This window comes from Nicotiana tabacum, chromosome 12 (genome assembly GCF_000715075.1).
Source record: "Nicotiana tabacum cultivar K326 chromosome 12, ASM71507v2, whole genome shotgun sequence".
In the NCBI taxonomy this organism is placed as follows: Eukaryota; Viridiplantae; Streptophyta; class Magnoliopsida; order Solanales; family Solanaceae; genus Nicotiana; species Nicotiana tabacum.
In genome coordinates, this window is record NC_134091.1 from 112614149 (window position 1) to 112634314 (window position 20166).

Here is a 20166-nt window from a genome sequence, read left to right on the forward strand (position 1 = left end):
AGATTTTGGTTTCGGGAGTTGGAATAACTTCGTTATGTCATTTAAAACTTGTGTGTAAAATATGAGGTCATTCCGAGTTGATTTGATATGGTTCGTCACGAGTTTTGGAAGTTGAAAGTTCAAAAGTTTATTAAGTTTGATTTGAGGTACGATTCTTCATTTTATGTTGTTTGATGTGATTTGAAGCTTTGAATAAGTTCGTATCGTGTTTTAAAACTTATTGGTATGATTGAATGGGGTCCCGAGGGCTCGGGTGTGTTTTGGATCATTTGTTGAGAAACTAGTTAAGTTAAGGATTTGAAGTTTGGCCATGGTTAATATCGGGTCAAGATAAGCTCTTTTTGGTGTTTTGAGTGCGCGATCATGTTCGTAGCGTGTTTTATGATCGAAACGCATATATGCTTTGTGTCCGAGAGGTTCCGAATGTGTTTTGGGTGCTTAAACGAAATTCTTTCGTTGTTGATATTTTTCTGTAAAATAATTACGAAAATGTCATTTTTTTTATCCATTAAATTTTCAGACTTTATTTAAAACTTCAAAACATCATATCTCCCTCATTTTAAGGCAATTTTGGGTGATTCAAAAGCCTAACTTGACTGAATTTCACAAGGAATCCATTGGAGGCATCAAAGGCGAGTTTCGAGATCATTTGGCACACCAAACAAGGTAGAACAGCTGGACCAAAAAATATTTAATATCGAGGATTTGTTCATTTGGTCATATTTTAAGTTGGGGAGCTCGGATTTGGGCAATTGTTTAGGCGATTTTCACCATATGAATTAGAGGGGCTCCTAATGGTGAGGATTTAGGATGGGATCGGGTTGCACACCACAGCATATTTTATTGATTTATGATATGGTTGGCTTGTTATAGCGCTTGGGTTGAAGGAGCCCCTCCGGAGTCTGTACACACCCCCAGTGAGCGCATGTACCTACTGAGTGCGAGTGCCGAGCGATTGGAAGGATTTAGTGACTGGGAGGACTGATAATCAAAATATGATAATAATATTATTTTTGGTTGGGAGATCTTTAGCACCGATGTACCACTATTCACAATATCACCGTTCACAATACCAATGTTCACAATACCAATGCCACCGTACTTTTAGCACGGAGTCCGTTCACGACCCGATCGGCTAGGCCATCTCATTGGAGACATCAACCACAGTCACTATCAATATCAATACCACTGTAATTTTAACACAGAGTCCGATTACGACCAGATCGGCTAGGACATCTCATTACATTTAGAAACAATGTCTAGGTTATATGGTTATTCTGTTGGGACCCACTGAGGTCATTTCTGTTGTTGAGTTATTTGCTTACGTTGCAAGTACATACTCAGTCATACGCATTCATTTTCATAACATATCTCAGTCTATGTTACCATTTAATGATACATCACATCATCATGTTGAGCTGATTTTCATGACATTGTGAGCCCGAGAGACTGGAGAGATTGATAACTGAGTGAGGTCGGGGGCCTAATGGTGAGGATTTATGATGGGATCGGGTTGCACGCCGCAGCATATTGTATTGATTTATGCCATGGTTGGCTTGTTATAGCGCTTGGGCTGAAGGAGCCTCTCCGGAGTCTGTACACACCCCCAGACTGGGAGGACTGATAATCAAACTATGATAATAATATTATTTTTGGATGGGAGATCTTTAGCACCGATGTACCACTGTTCACAGCATCACCATTCACAATACCAATCTTCATAATACCAATATTCACAATACCATTGCCATCGTAATTTAAGAACGGAGTCCGATCACGACCCGATCAGCTAGGCCATCTCATTAGAGACATCAACCACAATCACAATTTCAATTATAATTTCCAGCACAATCACCACCATGTATGCGGCATGGTGTCCGATCACGACCCGATCGGCTAGGCTGTCTCAGCACAATGTCGTGTGGATCGACATCATCATTTTCTATCAATCAATCTCATCCCAAATAAGAGGAATAATTTTATTACATCGGTCTCATCCCAAATAAGAGGAAGAGTTTTATCACATCAATCTCATCCCAAATAAGGGGAATACTTTTATCACATCAATCTCATCCTAAATAAGGGGAATAATTCACAAATATAGCATAGGTACAAATGTATTTACCTCATCATCTTTCATATTGTATGAATCTCCACTAGTATTTTCAACTAATAACAACAACAATATTTTTTTGGCTATTTTGGCCATTCACAAGATTCTTTATTCAAGGCACGGTAGCCATATTTGATATTCCAAACATTCATTTCTTCCCTCATGTATCATCATAAAAAATATCAACAAATAGAATATTCCGGAAATCATAACTATAAGTTCATTATAAATGAACAATTTAAGCATAATAGATTTCTTTCTGAGAAATGGAGTAAACTAATTGGCAATTGATGCGCAAGTTAAAATCATCAACAAGTAACACACCATTCATTCTTGAAATACTTTTTCCCAAAAAAGGCAATACATAATTTCCACTCACGAATATGTAAGAATGCAAAACACATTGAAAATACTCACAAGGCAAAGCATTTGTTAAAATAACCACATATGGGCATGACTTGAGTACATAAGCTTTTAGGCAATTCTATTTTTGAAATAATTTTGGAACAGTTGTGTCATGATCCAAATTCCCACCACAGGCGTCGTGATGGCACTTAGTCTTTAAGACTAGGTAAGCCGACTATAATAACAATTCAAGCCATTTTATTTACATATAATTTAATACAAATATCAAAACCAACACCGGAAATAATTACAAACAACTTCCCAAGACTGGTGATACTGAGTCACGAACTCTAACTGAATACATGAAATGATATCAAGGATCGAATACTCAATACTATTTGATTAATATTTAATAGTACAATAAAAATAGAAAGACTCCAAGAGACTGCGACGACCAAGCAATTCTGCCTTGAATCCTTGCGATCGCACTCTAACTATATCCAAGTCCGATAGCTCCAAGACCTGGCTCTGCACGAAAATGTGCAGAAGTGCAGTATGAGTACATCACAGTCGGTACCCAGTAAGTATCAAGACTAACCTCAGTGGAGTAGTGACGAGGTACAGTCAAGATACTCACTAATCTAATAACCTGTGCAATATAGTATACAAAAATAATAGAAAAACAAATAACAATAATGGCAACACTAATAAACCAGTGATATACACAGTAGGGCAACAAGAACACCATTAATATTGCTCAAAAATAAATAAATAAATACAAGTACACCCAATTAATCAAGTCCTTAAAATATAAATCTTCACGATATAATGCTTTCCAATAAATATATTTCGGATATACTCCCTTCATATAAATATCTTTTAAATATAATAATTAAAAATAAATCTTTTTCAAATATAATTCCTTCAAATAAATATTTTTCAAATATAATTCTTTCAAATAAATCTCTTTCAAATATAATTTCTTCAAACAAATATCTTTCGCATAAAAGTCACCCTGTGACACCTCGTTTCAAAATCATAAAATACGGGTCTCAGCCCACTTTCATATTTTCACGGCACCTCGTGCCCACATTTCATTTCATATTCCGCCTGGAAATAGCCACTTGCTCCCACTTTCAACATACATCAGACTATTATCAAGTTTACCAAAACAACAAGACAAATTGCACAAGATATAAAAATAAACATAAGAAAAATCATAACATCACATAAAAATTACCAACGCAATAACTCACATCATCACATATCATCCCTGACAATAGCCACCCTTATCTCTCCTATAACTACCCATATCACTCCTATAATAGCCTCCCTTATCCCTCTGCCCTGACAATATCAATAGCCACCATTATCGCTCCTATAGTCACCCTTATCGCTCCGTATAATAGCTACCCTTATCACTCCGCCCAGACAATATCCCAACACACATAACCACAGTGAAATGCCACACTTATCACTCCGCCCAGACAATATCCAACACACATAACCACGGTGAAATGCCACCCTTATACCCACATAATATCAACAGTGAAATGCCACCCTTATCTTCTCATAATAATAACTCAAATCACACAACAATTTACACGGAATATTATCACGACAACACAACACAATCAATTCCTATCACAATTTTCCCAACAACCACAACTAATTCCAATGATATAGTAAAGTGAATACATTTCTCAAAAATAGCCCAAGGCTCCACACAACATATATAAAACCTCAAAAACAATCAACAGAGATATAAAATACTCAGTATAGGGCAACGCCTTCATTAATCCAAATTCTTGATAATTATATTAACGCCTCAGTTTAAGCTTAGTTCATTAATTATTTGAAGATGGAAAATCCATAATATAATTATTTCTAGGAAATTTCAAATCAACAAAATCACAGAATTTACATAAATATTCAAGTAACAATCACACCAAATTGTCATAAAAAATAAATTCAACAATCAAGGATTTAGGCATGGCAAATAGATAATTTAATTAATGCCAATAATTATTCAATTTACTACACAATAATGCCTAAGACTTTAAACCAATAAAATTTGCACATATAAGCCCGAGTACGTACTCGTCACCTCACGTACACGGCTTTTTATATTTCTCAAATGGCACATAAGACTCGATGTATAAGGGGTAATTTCCCCCACTCAAGGTTAGGCAAGATACTTACTTTTTTGAAGTTAGACCGATATTCCAAAATTGCCTTCTTGCTTGAATTGACCTCCGGATAGCTCAAATCTATCCAAATTAATTCAATTCAATCAATACTAATTATAGGAAATAATTCCATATGAAAATACTAATTTTCCAACAAAATACGAAATTTAACTCAAAAATTGCCCTTGGAGCCCACGTCTCGAAATCCGATAAAACTCATAAAATCCGACAACCCATTCAATTACGAGTCCATCCATACCATATTTATCAAATTTTGATAACAACTCGATCTCCAAATATAAAATTTTCGTTTTTGAAATGTTTTGCAAAAATCTTGATTTCTTCCATTTAAATTTGAATAAATGATAAATATAACCATAGATTTATGAAAAATAATTACTTTTGGATATAGGACATTTATCCAAGTCGAAGTCGTGAAGAAATCTTCAAAATCGCCCAAGAACCGTGCTCCAAAAATCCAAAAGGAAATGAAGGAAATGACCATTTTTGGTCCTTAAGTCTCTACTCATCCGTCACTAAAAGTCCATTTTCCGTCATTTTTCGTCAATAAAAGTCCATACCAGAACTTGCTTGTACCAGCAGTTATTATTGTCACTAAAAGGCTCTAACTCCATCAAACGAACTCGGAATTCGACAATTCTTATTCCTGTGAGTCTCAAATAATAATACGAACCTAGTCATTTAATCAAAACTCAATTTGGAGCTCATTTGCTTAATGCGATACCAATTTTTCTCGTTAAACAATTAACTCATGTTTCGCGCTAAAATCCCAACCGCGACTTGATGAAATTAGACCAGGCTTTCTAGATCACTCCTATAATTTATTATCAAAATCCCGGAAGTCTCGAAATCGAATTTCAATCTCTATAACTAAAAATGAACCTTTGGATCATTACATGCTTATGCTGAAAATATCAAACTCTTCCAAAACTCTTCCCCAATAGCCTGTAGTGTATCAACCATAACTTCTCGTACTCAACTCCAACTGCCAAACGGTTTAACTTTCTGCACCCTAGATACAAAGGGCTACAACTTTTATGTTTTTCTCATCGCCCAGCTCCTTATAGATTGCGAGATATAAGCTTCCAAAGTCAGCCTTGTGCAGCAGAAATTTCTGGCGATGCACACTGCTGTAGCCAAAATCTGCAGTATGAGCTTCAGCCAATCAATCATAACTCTTTGTACACATGTCCGAATAATGAAAGGTTTATTATTCTGGAAACTAGAATCAAAGGGCTACAACTTTCATGTTTTGATAATTTTCAGATTCTTTATAGATTTCTAGATATAAGCTTCCAACATCAGCTCTGCGCATCATAAATTTCGCACATTGCTGTAAAAAAAAAACAGCAGATAAAAATGATCCAAAACCACTCTGAAACTCAACCGAGGCCCTATGGAATTCAATCCAATACACCAACAAGTCCTAAAATATCATACGAACTTAGTTGAAACCTCAAATCACATAAAACAACGCTAAAACCACGAATCATGCCCTAATTCAAGCTTAAGGAACTTAAGAATTCCCAACTTCTACATTCGATGGCGAAACCTATCAAATCAATTCTGATTGACCTCAAATTTTGCACACAAGTCATAAATGACATAACGGATCTATGAAAATTTTCATAACTGGATTGCGACTCCGATATCAAAAAGTCAACTCCCCGGTCAAACTTCCCAAAAATTCAACTTTCACCATTTCAAGCAAATATTCACTACGAACTTCCAAAAAGTTTTCCTGACACGCTACTAAGTCCAAAATCACCATACAGAGCTATTGGAATCATCAAAACTCTATTTCGGGGTCGTTTACACATAATTCACCATCCGGTCAATTATTTCAACTTAAGCTTCCAAAACAAGAATTGTTCTTTTAATTAAATCCTAAATCATCCGAAAACCAAACTTGACCACCCTCGCAAGTCATAATACACATTTCAAAGCTGCTCGAGACCTTAAGCCACCGAACGGAACGTAAATTCTTAAAACGACAAGTCGGGTCGTTACATTCTCCCCCTCTTAAAGCATACGTTCGTCCTCGAACGTGCCTAGAATTATTCTAAGGACATTAAATTTCTGAGTGTATTATTACACACATACTCGCGGGTAATTCTACGTCACCACAATTTAGCATGGGTCCGATAACACCATCTCAGTTGATATTATTTCTTTTATCATCATTTATAAACATTAAAGCCAACTTCTTACACTCCAATTAATTTAAAAAGGCATTATTATCACATCAACGCACGATATTAGTTTCAACCAGCTATATCAACCCGTGCCTACGCACACATCAACGTATGCCCATAACCACATCTCTGGTCATAATAGTTGTTTATAATTAATTCCAGCATCCTCAATTAATCTCATATGAACTAAAATCTCATTTCAAATTTTCGCAACACTGACAGCAACACGCGAGGCATGAAGACCTCATAATTATTTATCCGAATCAACGAGTCGCATTTAACACCACCTGCTCAAATCCTATTTTTATTTATTTATTTATTGTATTTTACTTTTCTTTTTAGTTTGTTAATACCATATTTTTAATGTCATGACCCAAATACTTAACCTGTCGTGATGGCGCCTATCGTGGAACTATGCAAGCCGACATTCTCAATATGCTTTCAATATTTGACAGAAAGGAGCTAAAGCAATTAAATTAAGTGAAGGTTTACATAATAAAAGGGTAAAAACCCAAAAATACAAGTGCGGAATGATAGCCCAACATCGGGGTGTCACTAAGTCATGAGCATCTAACAACCAATCTAGAAACAGAGTCTACTACAGTATGTGCCAAATGCCAATACAAGAGAGAAGAGATAATAAGAAAGGAGAAACAAGGACTGCGGACGCCAGCAGCTACCTCGTAAGTCTCCGATAATCATCTCGCGCACGAACTCAGCGACTAGCAGAACCATACACACCTGGATCTGCACATGAAGTGCAGGGTGTAGCATCAGTACAACCAACTCAGTAAGTAACAGAATTAAATAAGGAACTGAGAAGCAGTGACGAGCTATAAAAATACAGATCATTTCAAAAGTTTTCAGTAAAGAGTGAACACACTTTCAAATCCGGTGGTATAAGTCAAATCAGTTCGAGCTCAAGTAAAACAGATATGAGTCTTCAAGAAATTTCATAACAACAACAAGTAGCAACATAGGTACATCAATAAATAAAAGCAAGTACAGCCTCTTAAGGCAATAATCACTCAGCTCATACTCTCGGCTCTCAGCCCTCAGTACACACTCTCAATAGGTACATGCGCTCACTGGAGGTGTGTAGACTCTAGAGGGGCTCTTTTCAGCCCAAGCGCTATATCACTGCGGCGTGCAGCCAGACCCAATCATATAAGTAGCCATAAGGCTCGTTGTGGCGTGCAACCTGATCTACAGTCCAAAAATAGCCATAAGGCTCGTCGCGGCGTGCAACCCGATCCATATACCTTCACATAGTTCACAGCTCGGCACTCAGGCCCAATCTCAGTCACTAACTTCTCTAGCCCCTCGGGCTCGCAGAATATCATAATAATCAGCCCAAATAGAGAATACAACAATGTCAACAAGAAATGAGAGAGGACAGAGATATAACACACAAGTAAGACTGTGACTTAGTACAAGACAATAATTAGCAGTCAATTCAACAAGTATACGACCACTGCGGGTCCCAACAGTGATATCATATGGCCTAAGTATGGTGTCTAACATGAAAGACAGTCAATTGCTCAAAGGCAAGGATGAACAAGTAATAACAATGGCTATTCGACTTTACAGTCTCACGGGATGGACCAAGTCACGATCCCTCATGGTGCATGCTTACACGCTCGTCACCTAGCATGTGCGTCACCTCTAAACACTCACCTCATACCAATTCTCGGGGTTTCATACCCTCAATATCGGATTTAAGACAGTTACTTACCTCAAACGTGCAAAATCCTACTCCGCAATGCTTTTGCCCCTCGAATCAATCTCCAAACGCTCCGAATCTAGCCACAAGCAGTAAGATATAATTAATATAAGCCAAAAGAATCAATCCCACAAGAAAAATACGAAATTATAAGCCAAAATCCAAAATAGGCTCAAACCGGCCCGCGGGCCCACATCTCGAAATCCAACAAAAGTCACAAAATATGAACACCCATCCACTCACGAGTCCAACCATACAAGAATTACTCGAACACAACCTCAAATCACCTTCCAAAATTCGAAATTTTAGCCTATGAAGTTTCTACCATTTCCCCCCAAATTTACAACTCAAACCCCTAATTAGATGATGAAAATAGCAATAGATTCATGAAATATAGTCCAATCCGAAATAGAATCACTTATCCCAACAATCTTCTTAAAGAGACCTCGAAAACTCGCCTCACACCGAGCTCTCGAAGTCCCAAAATTGAAATGGGAATCAAACCCTCGAAGTTTCATTTTCTGTCGAGTTCTTCCACACCTGCGGACCTTCTGTCGCATCTGTTATGCCGCACCTGCGAAAATTCCATCGCAGGTGCGGAAATAACTAAAAGGGCCGGGTCCGCATCTGCATGCAAGTGGTTGCACTGCGTGTGCGCACCTGCGAACAAAAGTCTGCTTCTGCGATCCTCTCCTCCATCTCAATTTACGCATCTGCGGGCTCGCAGATGCGAAAACACCCTCGCACCTGCGACCCCTGGCCATCTCCTCAACTCCCGTTTCTGTGCCCCTTCCTCCGCACATGCGAGTACACACCTGCGGCCTCTCCACCACAAGTGCGAAACTACTAGATATCAGAAGGCTTCACCAAATTTCATAACTCCAAATCTCAACCCGCGAAGCATCTGAAACACACCCGAGGCCCTCGGGACCTCAGCCAAACATACCAACATGTCATATAACCCCATGCGAACTTAGTCGAACCTTCGAATTAATCAAAACAACATCAAAACATCAATTACACTCGGATTCAAGCCTAAAGAACTTCTAAACTTCTGAATTCCACAAACGACGCCGAAACCTACCAAACCATGTCCGATTGAACTCAAATTTTGTACACAAGTCATATTTAAAATTACGAATCTACTCCAACTTTTGGAATCGAAATCCGACCCCGATATCAAAAAGTTAACCCCCTGGTCAAACTTCCCAAAAACTTTGACTTTTTCCATTTCAAGCCTAAATTAGCTATAGATTTCAAATTCACAGTCCGGACACGCTCCTAAGTCCAAAATGACCCGACGGAGCTAACGGAACCAACAAAACTCCTTTCCGGAGTCGTCTTCACACAATTCCGACTACGGTAAAAAATCCCGAGACTTAAGCTTCCGTTTTAGGGACTAAGTGTCCCAGAACACTCTGAAACCAAAAACAAGACCTCCCAGCAAGTCACTTAAGCAGAAACAGATACGGGGAAAATAGTAAATAGGGGATCAGGCTAATACACTCAAAATGATCGACCGGGTCGTTATATCCCTCCCCTCTTAAAACAATCATTCGTCCTTGAACGAGCATAAAGACATACCTGAAGTGGTGAAAAGATGAGGATAACGGCTGCGCATATCATGCTCGGTCTCCCAAGTCACTCCTCGACTGGCTAACCCCTCCACTGAACTTTCACAGAAGCAATATTCTTCAACCTCAGCTTTCGAACTTGCCTATCTAAGATCGCCACCAGCTCCTCAACATACGATAAATCCTTGTCCAACTGGTCTGTTCTGAAATCCAATATGTGAGATGGATCGCCATGATACTTTTGGAGCATAGAAACATGGAATACTAGATGAACTCCTATTTGACTGGAAGGCAAGGCAAGCTTATAAGCAACCTCCCAACATGTCGTAATACCTCAAATGGATCGATAAACCTCGGGCTCAGCTTGGCCTTCTTTACGAACCTCATAACACCCTTCATGGGTGACACCCGGAGCAAGACCCGCTCTTCAACCATGAATGCAACATCGTGACCCTTCCGGTCCGCATAACTCTTCTGTCTGGACTGGACTGTGCGTATTCTATCCTGAATCACCCTAACATTCTCCAGAGCATCCTGGACCAAGTCTGTACCTAATAATCTAGCCTCGCCTGGCTCGAACCAACCCACTGGATACCTACACCGCCTTCCATACAGAGCCTCATACGGTGCCATCTAGATGCTCGACTGATAATTGTTGTTGTAAGGAAACTCCGCTAATGGTAAGAACTGATCCCACGAACCCAAAAAATCCATCACACACGCACGAAACATATCCTCTAATATCTGAATAGTGTGCTCGGACTGTCCGTCCGTCTGAGGGTGAAATGTTATGCTTAACTCCACTCGAGTACCCAACTCATGTTGTACGGCCCTCCAAAACCGTGATGTAAACTGCGTACCCCGGTCAGAAATGATAGATACCGGTACGCCATGAAGCCTGACGATCTCGCGGATATACACTCGAGCCAGCTGCTCGGAAGAATAGGTAGTCGAATGAAATGAGCTGACTTGGTCAGCCGGTCTACAATCACCCAAACTGCATCAAACTTCCGCTGAGTCCGTGGAAGCCCAACAATGTAATCTATAGTGATCCGCTGCCATTTCCACTCCAGAATCACTAACTTCTGAAGCAACCCACCTGGTCGCTGCCTTATATAACGTGGTTTCACTTGTATGGGTTGTTTAATTGATAGAAACTGATGAGTTGATAAAATGGAGATATTCGAGTTGTTAGAGATTCTTTGATTATTATGTGATTATTCATTGCCTCGTACATTTTCTCTTTTGATGTAGAAATTCTTGTAAATCTTGGTTGTTGATTGAAATTGTTTGGGGAGCGAATTGCACGCCGCAACGAAAATTGAAAGGTAATGCATTGAAATGGTAGAATAAAAATGGATTATAATATTGACAGATGATGATATGGTGGGATCGGGTTGCGCGCCGCAACAGATTATATATGTGGTATTTGTTTGTGATTGTTGGATTTGCCTCGGTATTTTGAGATGAGTTTATGAAACTTGTTATTCTAGCTTCTCTGGTAGTTGGATTTTGAGTTCTTTTTTATGAGTTAACTGATTTAGTTCCATTTCTTGTTTTTCCTATTATTATTATTATTATTATTATTATTATTATTATTATTGCATACAGGTTATTGTAAGTGACCCGCCTTAGCCTCATCACTACTTCGTCGAGGTTAAACTCGGTACTTACAGAGTACACGGGGTTGGTCCCAACAACGCTGAGTGAGATTGCTCGAATCCAGTTATCGGTGGAGACTTGAGGTATAGTTGCACGGTGTCCGTAACCCTGAAGTCCCCTTCTATGTCCTCTTTACTATTTATTTTATCCCAAACAGTTGTGTTTTATTTAGACTATTATATGTAGTACTCTAGACACTCATGTATTCGTAACACCAGTTTCTGAGATTGTATTTGGATTACGTCATTTATCAGTTTATCACTTTATTTTAGGTTATTCAATTTTGCTGTTATCATTTGATTTGAATTGTTTAAAATAGTTAATAAATAGATAACGTTGGCTTGTCTAGAAAGTGAAATGATAGGCACCACTATGATCCTGAGGGTAGGAATTTCGGGTCGTGACACATATATAGGCATAGAGATGTATTTTTCTCATGCTAACTGGGAAATGAAATGTCTTATCTGTTGTTGCAAGCGTGGAAAAAATCACAATTCTCTGATAAACTTATATTTTGGTGATTTAGGTAAAAAATTTAGCTTTAGTTGTTATACTTGTAAAGCATGTCTAAATTTCCGTATTTTTGTGATCAATCTGAATATGGTATCTTATGTTTATTTACTATAACTGCATTATTTTATCTTGTGTTATTATTGGTTACTGGAGTCGGACATTGACCTTCTTCCGAGTTCATTACTGCTTTCAACTCGAGGTTAGGTTTGTTACTTATTGAGTACATGAAGTCGGTTGTACTAATACTATACTTCTGCACCTTGCGTCCAGATATTGGAGTTGATGCTGCTGTGTATGACGGGATATGGCACTGAAGACACACCTTCTTTTCCGATGTAGTTGCCACTTGTTCTTGGTAGTTTTAGATTTGAAATCTGTTTATGTACAATTTCAAACAGATGTTGTATTTATTTCCATACCAGCTTTGTAAATCTAATTTTTAGTGGCTCGTGACTTGTACTACCAGTTCTTTGGATATTGTATGAGTATTTCAGTTAATTCATTATTGATCTCTTATTATTCTCATTTGGTGTGTTGACTGTTAGTTGGCTTACTTAGCGAGTTGGGCTAGGTGCCATCACGACCGGTAGATTTTAGGTCGCGACATAATTCTATATTCTCATTTTATTTTTAACAATACTCCCATATAGGAATGACATGTTTAAGACAATAATATACAAGGGATAATTTTTTATAAGCCCACAATTTTCAAAAAAATAAATTTAATCCATTGTGCATCAACAGAGGTCAAACAATTCAATTGTAGGCATATCTTTCTCTTAGTGAAAATTGCGTTTACTCTACCTTATCCCCTCCTCCCTCGTCCGAATTTCTCTGTCTCAAGTCGATCTATTATTTGTAAAACTCGTGTTTGGCCTACGCTTCGTTATCTTCCTAAAGCTTTTGTAGGGTACTGCAATGGGAAAGGACAGAAGTCCTAATGCGTTCTTCTTCAGTAAATGTGATGACCCAACCAGTCATTTTGACTTTTAGAACCCCGTTCCTCTAAAAAAACTTCTTGAATATTTTTTTAATAATTTATGAATTGTGGGGATGGTTGTTTTAGAATTTGGAAGTGATCGGGTTTTAATCGGAACAATTGGTTCCTTAGTTTGGCTTTAAAATGCTAAGTTTGACTTCGGTCAATATTTTGAGAAATCGACCCCGAAATCTGGATTTGACGGTTTCAATAGCTCCGTAAGGTGATTTTGGACTTAGGAGCGTGTTCGTAATTTTATTTGAAAGTTCGTAGTTAAATTAGGCTTGGAATGGCTAAAATAGAGATTTAAGTTAGAAAATTTGACCGGGGAGTTGACTTTTTGATACCGGAGTCAGAACTCAGTTCTGAAAATTTTCATAGGTCCGTTATGTCATTTATGAATTGTGTAAAATATTTGAGGTCAATCGGATTTGATTTGATAGGTTTCGGTACCAAATGTAGAAGTTGAAACTTTTAAGTTTCATTAAGCTTGAATTGGAGTATGATTCATGGTTTTAGTGTTGTTTGATGAGATTTGAGGTTTTGACTAAGTTCGTATAATATTTTAGGACTTGTTGGTATATTTGGTTGAGGTCCTGAGGGGCTCGGGTGAGTTCCGGACGGCTAACAGATCATTTTTGGCTTTTAGGAGATTGCTGATAGCTGCTGGTATTTTCTTCTGATATCCTTATCCGCGATCGTGTAGGTCCATCTGAGATCGCGTAGGGTAATTTGGACAGAGGTGAATTTGTTCTATGCAATCGCATGAATTGGGTTGTGATCGTGTAGGCTTAATTGGGCAACTAGAAATTTGTTCAATGCAATCGCGTGGGAACGACCCCGATCGTGCAGGTTTGAGCGAGCTGGACAATGTGAACGCGTGACTAAGGCCGCATTCGCGAAGAGGAACGGAGGGAGGAGCTGGGCCACGCGCGCCTAATGCTTCGCGATCGCGTGAGAAGGTTCGCGATCGCGTAGGTTTGCGGAGTCAGTGCTTCGCGATCGCGTGAGACTTTCTGCGATCACATAGAGTTAATTTTGGCAGTGTTGAAATTGTGCTTCGCGACCGCGTGGGGAAGTTCGCGATCGCGTAGAAAAAGTCACTGGGCAGAGAGTTTAAGTTCTGAAAATGGGACTTCATCCCATTTTCCATTTTTACCGATTTGGAGCTCGGATTGAGGCGATTTTTGGGAGATTTTCAGAGAAATCAACGGGGTAAGTGTTCTTAACTCAATATTGGTTAAATTACCCGAATCCATCACTGTTTTTATCATTTAATTGGTGAATTAAGTTGGAAAAGTTTGAAAACCCTCTTGGATAGATTTGATGATTTGAGGGTCGAATTGATATCGAAATTTAGTAATTTTGGCATGGGTAGACTCGTGGTTAAATGAGCGTTCATATTTCGTAACTTCGCAGGATTCCGAGACGTGGGCCCCACATACGATTTTTGAATTAATTTCGGACTTTTATTGAAAAATATAGTATTTTCTTATGAAATTGATTCCTGTAATTTTTAGTGATTGTATCGAATTATTTTAGTTAGATTCGAGCCATACAGAGTTGGATAATCGAGGAAAAGGCCTACTAGTGGATTAAATTGGAGCAAGTTGAGGTATGTCTCTTGTCTAATCTTGTGAGGGAAAAATTACCCCATAGGTGATTAAATTAATAATTGTTGCTAATTGTGGAGGGGCTACGTACGACGAGAGTCCGTACGTAGCTACTATCTATGCTAAAGTTTGGGTAGTTAGGACTCAAAGCATGAATTATGTGCGTAAATTGTATCCTTTATTTAATTAAATTATTTAAAATATATTGTGAATTGTTAGGGAAAGATAGCAAAAGATGGAAATCTCATATATGCAATTTTCTGTTTAAATTAATTAATTATTAAAAGAAATTGTTCATCCTCTCGAATTAATCTATAATAAATATACTCTCCTTCCGGAGGTACATAAGAGAATGTCCTCCTTTCTTGTGGAGCAGGCTGAATGCCTCAGCAGTATAGATGCATCTATGGATCGCACCACACGTCCCTCGGCAGTGTACACGGGACTCTGGATCGGGCCGTAAGACCTCGGCACAAAATCGTGCCTAATAATAATAATAATTACACGGTACCTTGATATTTTAATTGCAGCTTGTGAATTTAATTAATAGATTGGAAATTATTGCATTTGAAGGGATTTTAATTATTTTCGCTGGTTAAATAAAATAATTGTTAACTCTATGAATCATGTTGATTTAGATACTTCTATTTTTATGTCAATTATTATTATTGACCCTTAGTGAGTGTCAAAGTCGACCATCTCGTCTCTACCTCTTCGAGATTAGGCTTGATATTTACTAGGTACACATTGTTTACGTACTCATACTACACTTGCTGCACTTTTTGTGTAGAACCTGAGACATGTGCTATCGTTGGACCTATCGGCGTGCACCCGCGTTATCCAGAGGCCTAGTGGTGAGCTACTTTTTGAGCCGTTCTGCAGCAACTAATGGTTCTACTAGGGATTTTATTCTATCTATTTCCTTTCAGACAATATTTATAATTTTATATAATCTACTAGATGCTCATACACTTGTGACACCAGGTCTTGGCACACACACTAGTACAGTACACGAAAATTTGCGTGCATGTCTTAAATCACTATACAGAACTATTCCCAAACTCAGAATTCCGAACGGACTTCAATTACTAAAAATCCTACTCCAAACCAAATTAAAAAATTTTAAACCTTCAAATAGTTGATATTTAGTATTAAGCATCAAAACGCTCCCGGGTTATCCAAAACCCGATTCGGACATACGCCCAAGTCCAAAATCATCATACGAACCTATTGGAACCATCAAATCCCAATTTCGGGATCATTTTCTCAAAATGTTGACCGAAGTTAAAGTTGTCCATTTAAAGCTAACTTAAGGAACCAAGTGTTCCGATTTCAACTCACACACTTTCAAATCCCGAACCAACCATCCCCGCAAGTCATAAATCATTAAAAACACATACGGAAAACTCAATGCCCAAGGGGTAATTCCCCCACTCGAGATTAGGCAAGATACTTACCTTTTAGGAGTTAGGCCGATATTCAAAAACCTTCTTACATGAATTGACCTCCGGACACCTCAAATCTAACAAAATTTATTCAATTCAGTGAATACTAATTATAGAAATTAATTCCATATGAAAATACTAATTGTCCAACAAAATCCGAAATTTAACTCAAAAATTGCCCGTGGGGCTCACGTCTCGGAATCTGATGAAACTTACAAAATCCGATAACCCATTCAATTATGAGTCGACCCATACCAATTTTATCAAATTTCGATATCGGATTGACCTTCAAATCTTCATTTTATATTTTTGGAAGATTTTATAAAAATCTGATTTTTCTTCCACAAATTTACGGATTCATGATGTAAATGAGTATGGAATCATGAAATATAATCAATATAGAATAAGGAACGTTTACCTCCAATGTTTACATGTGAAAATCGCTCAAAAATCGTCCAAACCGAGCTCCCCAACTCTATTTTTGTCAAAAACTATCGAAACCCTCGTTTATAGGGCCTCAGCTATTTCGGGCACCACAGATAGCATGGGACACTGCCTGTGGCGCTATTTACAGTACCTTTAAACATCCTAGCGATAGGGCTAGAGCCCCACGCTTCCCTGGGCACTAACGGCAAAGGAAAATTGTTCCTGACACGGAAATGGGCATAACCTTCTCACACGATGTCCGAATTAGACGATTCTTTTTGCTATTGATCAAATATTTCAATACGGATCTAATGCTTCAATCAAAACTGAATTTGGAGCTCATATGCTGAATATGATACCACGTATTCTTGAAGAATTGATGTCGAAATATAGCAAATCAAGTCTGATTGACCTCAAATTTTGTACACAAGTCATAATACATCGTATGAAACTATTCAAGACTTTAAATAGTAGAAAGGAGGGTAATAACTCAAATTGAGAAGTGGGGCCGTTACACATACTCATCCAAAGCAGCTGCACAAGTGAATAGAAAAACCTAAATGATCAATCTCAAAACATAGAGGTAGCACACTCCAACTGCTTGTACTTAGCGGAATGATCAATGATATAAGAGCAGAGAAACTAAACCTGCAAAGCATTCAATGGGACATCACCAACATAAATTGCAGCAACAACATTACTTATCAGAGCAACAACATTAGCGGTGAGCTGAAACTGGGTGAATTTCTGGATGTACATGGATCTTCCCCGAGGAACACCCTGCATTTGGTAGGAGAAAGAACAATTGAATTAACATTAACATGCATTGGTTTGGAAAAAAATTGAACTTCAACATGCATCAATAAAAAAATACAAATAGGTTTGAGAAATTAAATCAGATAAAATAGATTGACCTCCAAACTGCTGAAGGCAATTTAAACTTATAGAGGAAGACTTTTATTCGGAGATAGAAAAACTCGTTAGCACGGAATTTTTAAGACAAGTTCTAAAAAGGTAAGAACCTTTTCATTATAAAACCACTATAGACACGCATATCAAAGTAATAAAAGTTCATTTGTGTTATGTAGCTACTGTTCATAGTGTTCTTCGGCTACTTATTTACTTGGTTGCAACCGAGCCTGTCTTGAGGGCTTGACCGAGGTCAATTTTCGGTGTTCATCCTAAAGCTAGGCTTAATTGCCCATCAAGTTTGGTTTGATCATTTTGTTTCTCTTTACTTTAATTATTTTCTGTTCATAGAACATTCTGGTTAAATTAAATCACGTATCCTTTAAACCGCGTACAAATTAAATTGTTACTCATTTTAATGGTAAACAGTTTAGCGCCCACTGTGGGTCTAAGCATAATAGTCGTGATTTAATATGAATCTACATAACACACCCTATTTTACACTTGCTCTTTGAAGTTTGATTTCAGGTTAATCTAAAAATGTCAAAATCTCAGTCTGCTCACTTGAACGTTGACATCGAGTCAGGCCACCAGGTTGAACACAATAATGTGGTACCCAATAATTTTCACGACCCGAAATTTCTACCTTCGGGACCGCGATGACGCCTAACATTTCATTTGCTAGGCAAGCCAACGTTAAAATAATCTTAACCATTTTTAAATAAATTAAATTAAACGGAAGTCAATTACTGAAATAAAGTGCGAAATACCATAACCACTGAATCATCAAAATACATCCCCGAATCTGGTATCACAAGTGCACGAGCTACTAGAATAATACAAATAAAGGGTTTGAATAAAATTTAAGCTGTTTGAAAGATAATACATAGCTAAGATAAAGTAGAAGGGGACTTCAGAACTGCGGACGCTATGCAGTTATATCTCAAGTCTCCTCTAAGTAGCTGAATCCGAGCAAGTCTATGGTACGCCATTGGGACCAAGTCCAAAATCTGCACAAGAAGTGCAGAATGTAGTATGAGTACAACCGATCCCATATACCCCGGAAGTGTTGTGCCTAACCTCGATGAAGTAGTGACGAGGCTATGACAAGACACGCACGTAAACAACATATACACGTATATACAAATACGAAGCAACAATAACACAATAAATAACAATTTATAAATTTGGGAGGGAACATGCGAAGAGGGATGATATAATAATTTCAATAGGAGAAGTGTCACGTAGCAGCCAATTAATTCATCAACAATAAAATGAGCAACTGATAATATTAAAATGTCACGGCACCACCCTTCGTGCTTTTACTCTCATTCTTCCGATAAATTAATAAATAAGTAATAAGATTGGCACGACATCACCCTTCGTGCTTTAGCTCCCTTTCTTGCCATAAATTGACAAATAAATAAAAATAATTGGCACGGCATCACCCTTCGTGCTTTAACTCTCTTTGAATATGGCACGACATCACCCTTCATGATTTTACACTCTTTCTCACCATGACAAGGATAATATAAATAATATAAATAGCACGGCATCACCCTTCGTGCTTTTACACTCTTCCACAATATTCAATAATAATTAAATCACTAATAATTTCATTTATTGATCAAATAGTCAATAATAAACTTAAGCAGGAATATCATAATTTAATATGCAATTATTCAAAATGAACAAATTCCCCCAGCATGCTTTGATTCAAGCCACAACGCATAAGTACTCCTCACCTCACACATACATTGTACCCACACATTAAATCAAGTAGCAAATAGACAAACAAGTCCTACTCCCTTAAGTCAAGGATGACCACGACACTTACCTCGATTTGCAACTAACTCAAGATTCCAATACACATTTGCCTCACAAATTAGTGTTCGAAAGCTTAAAATCTAGTTACAAACAATTCAATATACTCAACACGATTCGTAGCAATTAATTCCACATGAAATTACTAATTTTCTTAATTGCAATCCGAAATTCATCTAAAATATCAACAGTGAGGCCCACGTCTCGAATCTCTAAAACAACTTACGAAATCCGAACACGCATTCCGAGATGAGTCCAACCATACAAAAATTATCAAATTCCGATGTCAAATGGGCCATCAAATCCTAAATTTTCGTTTTTGGAAAGTTTTGCAAAAATCCCAATTTCCTCCATCTAAATTCGAAATAAATGATGAATATAGACATGGATTTATGAAATATAATCACTTTCGTTTATAGAACACTTACCCAAGTCAAAGTCATGAAAATTTCCTCTGAAATCGCCCAAATCTGAAACTAAAAACTCAAATGAGTAAAAAGGGCTAAATCCCAATTTTATGGGTTCTGTCCAAGCCTTTTCGCATCTGCGGGCACAAGTGCCGCATCTGCGAGCTCGTATTTGAGAGAAAAATTCTCGTATTTGCAAAGTGAGGCTTTTAGGTGAAATTCCACATA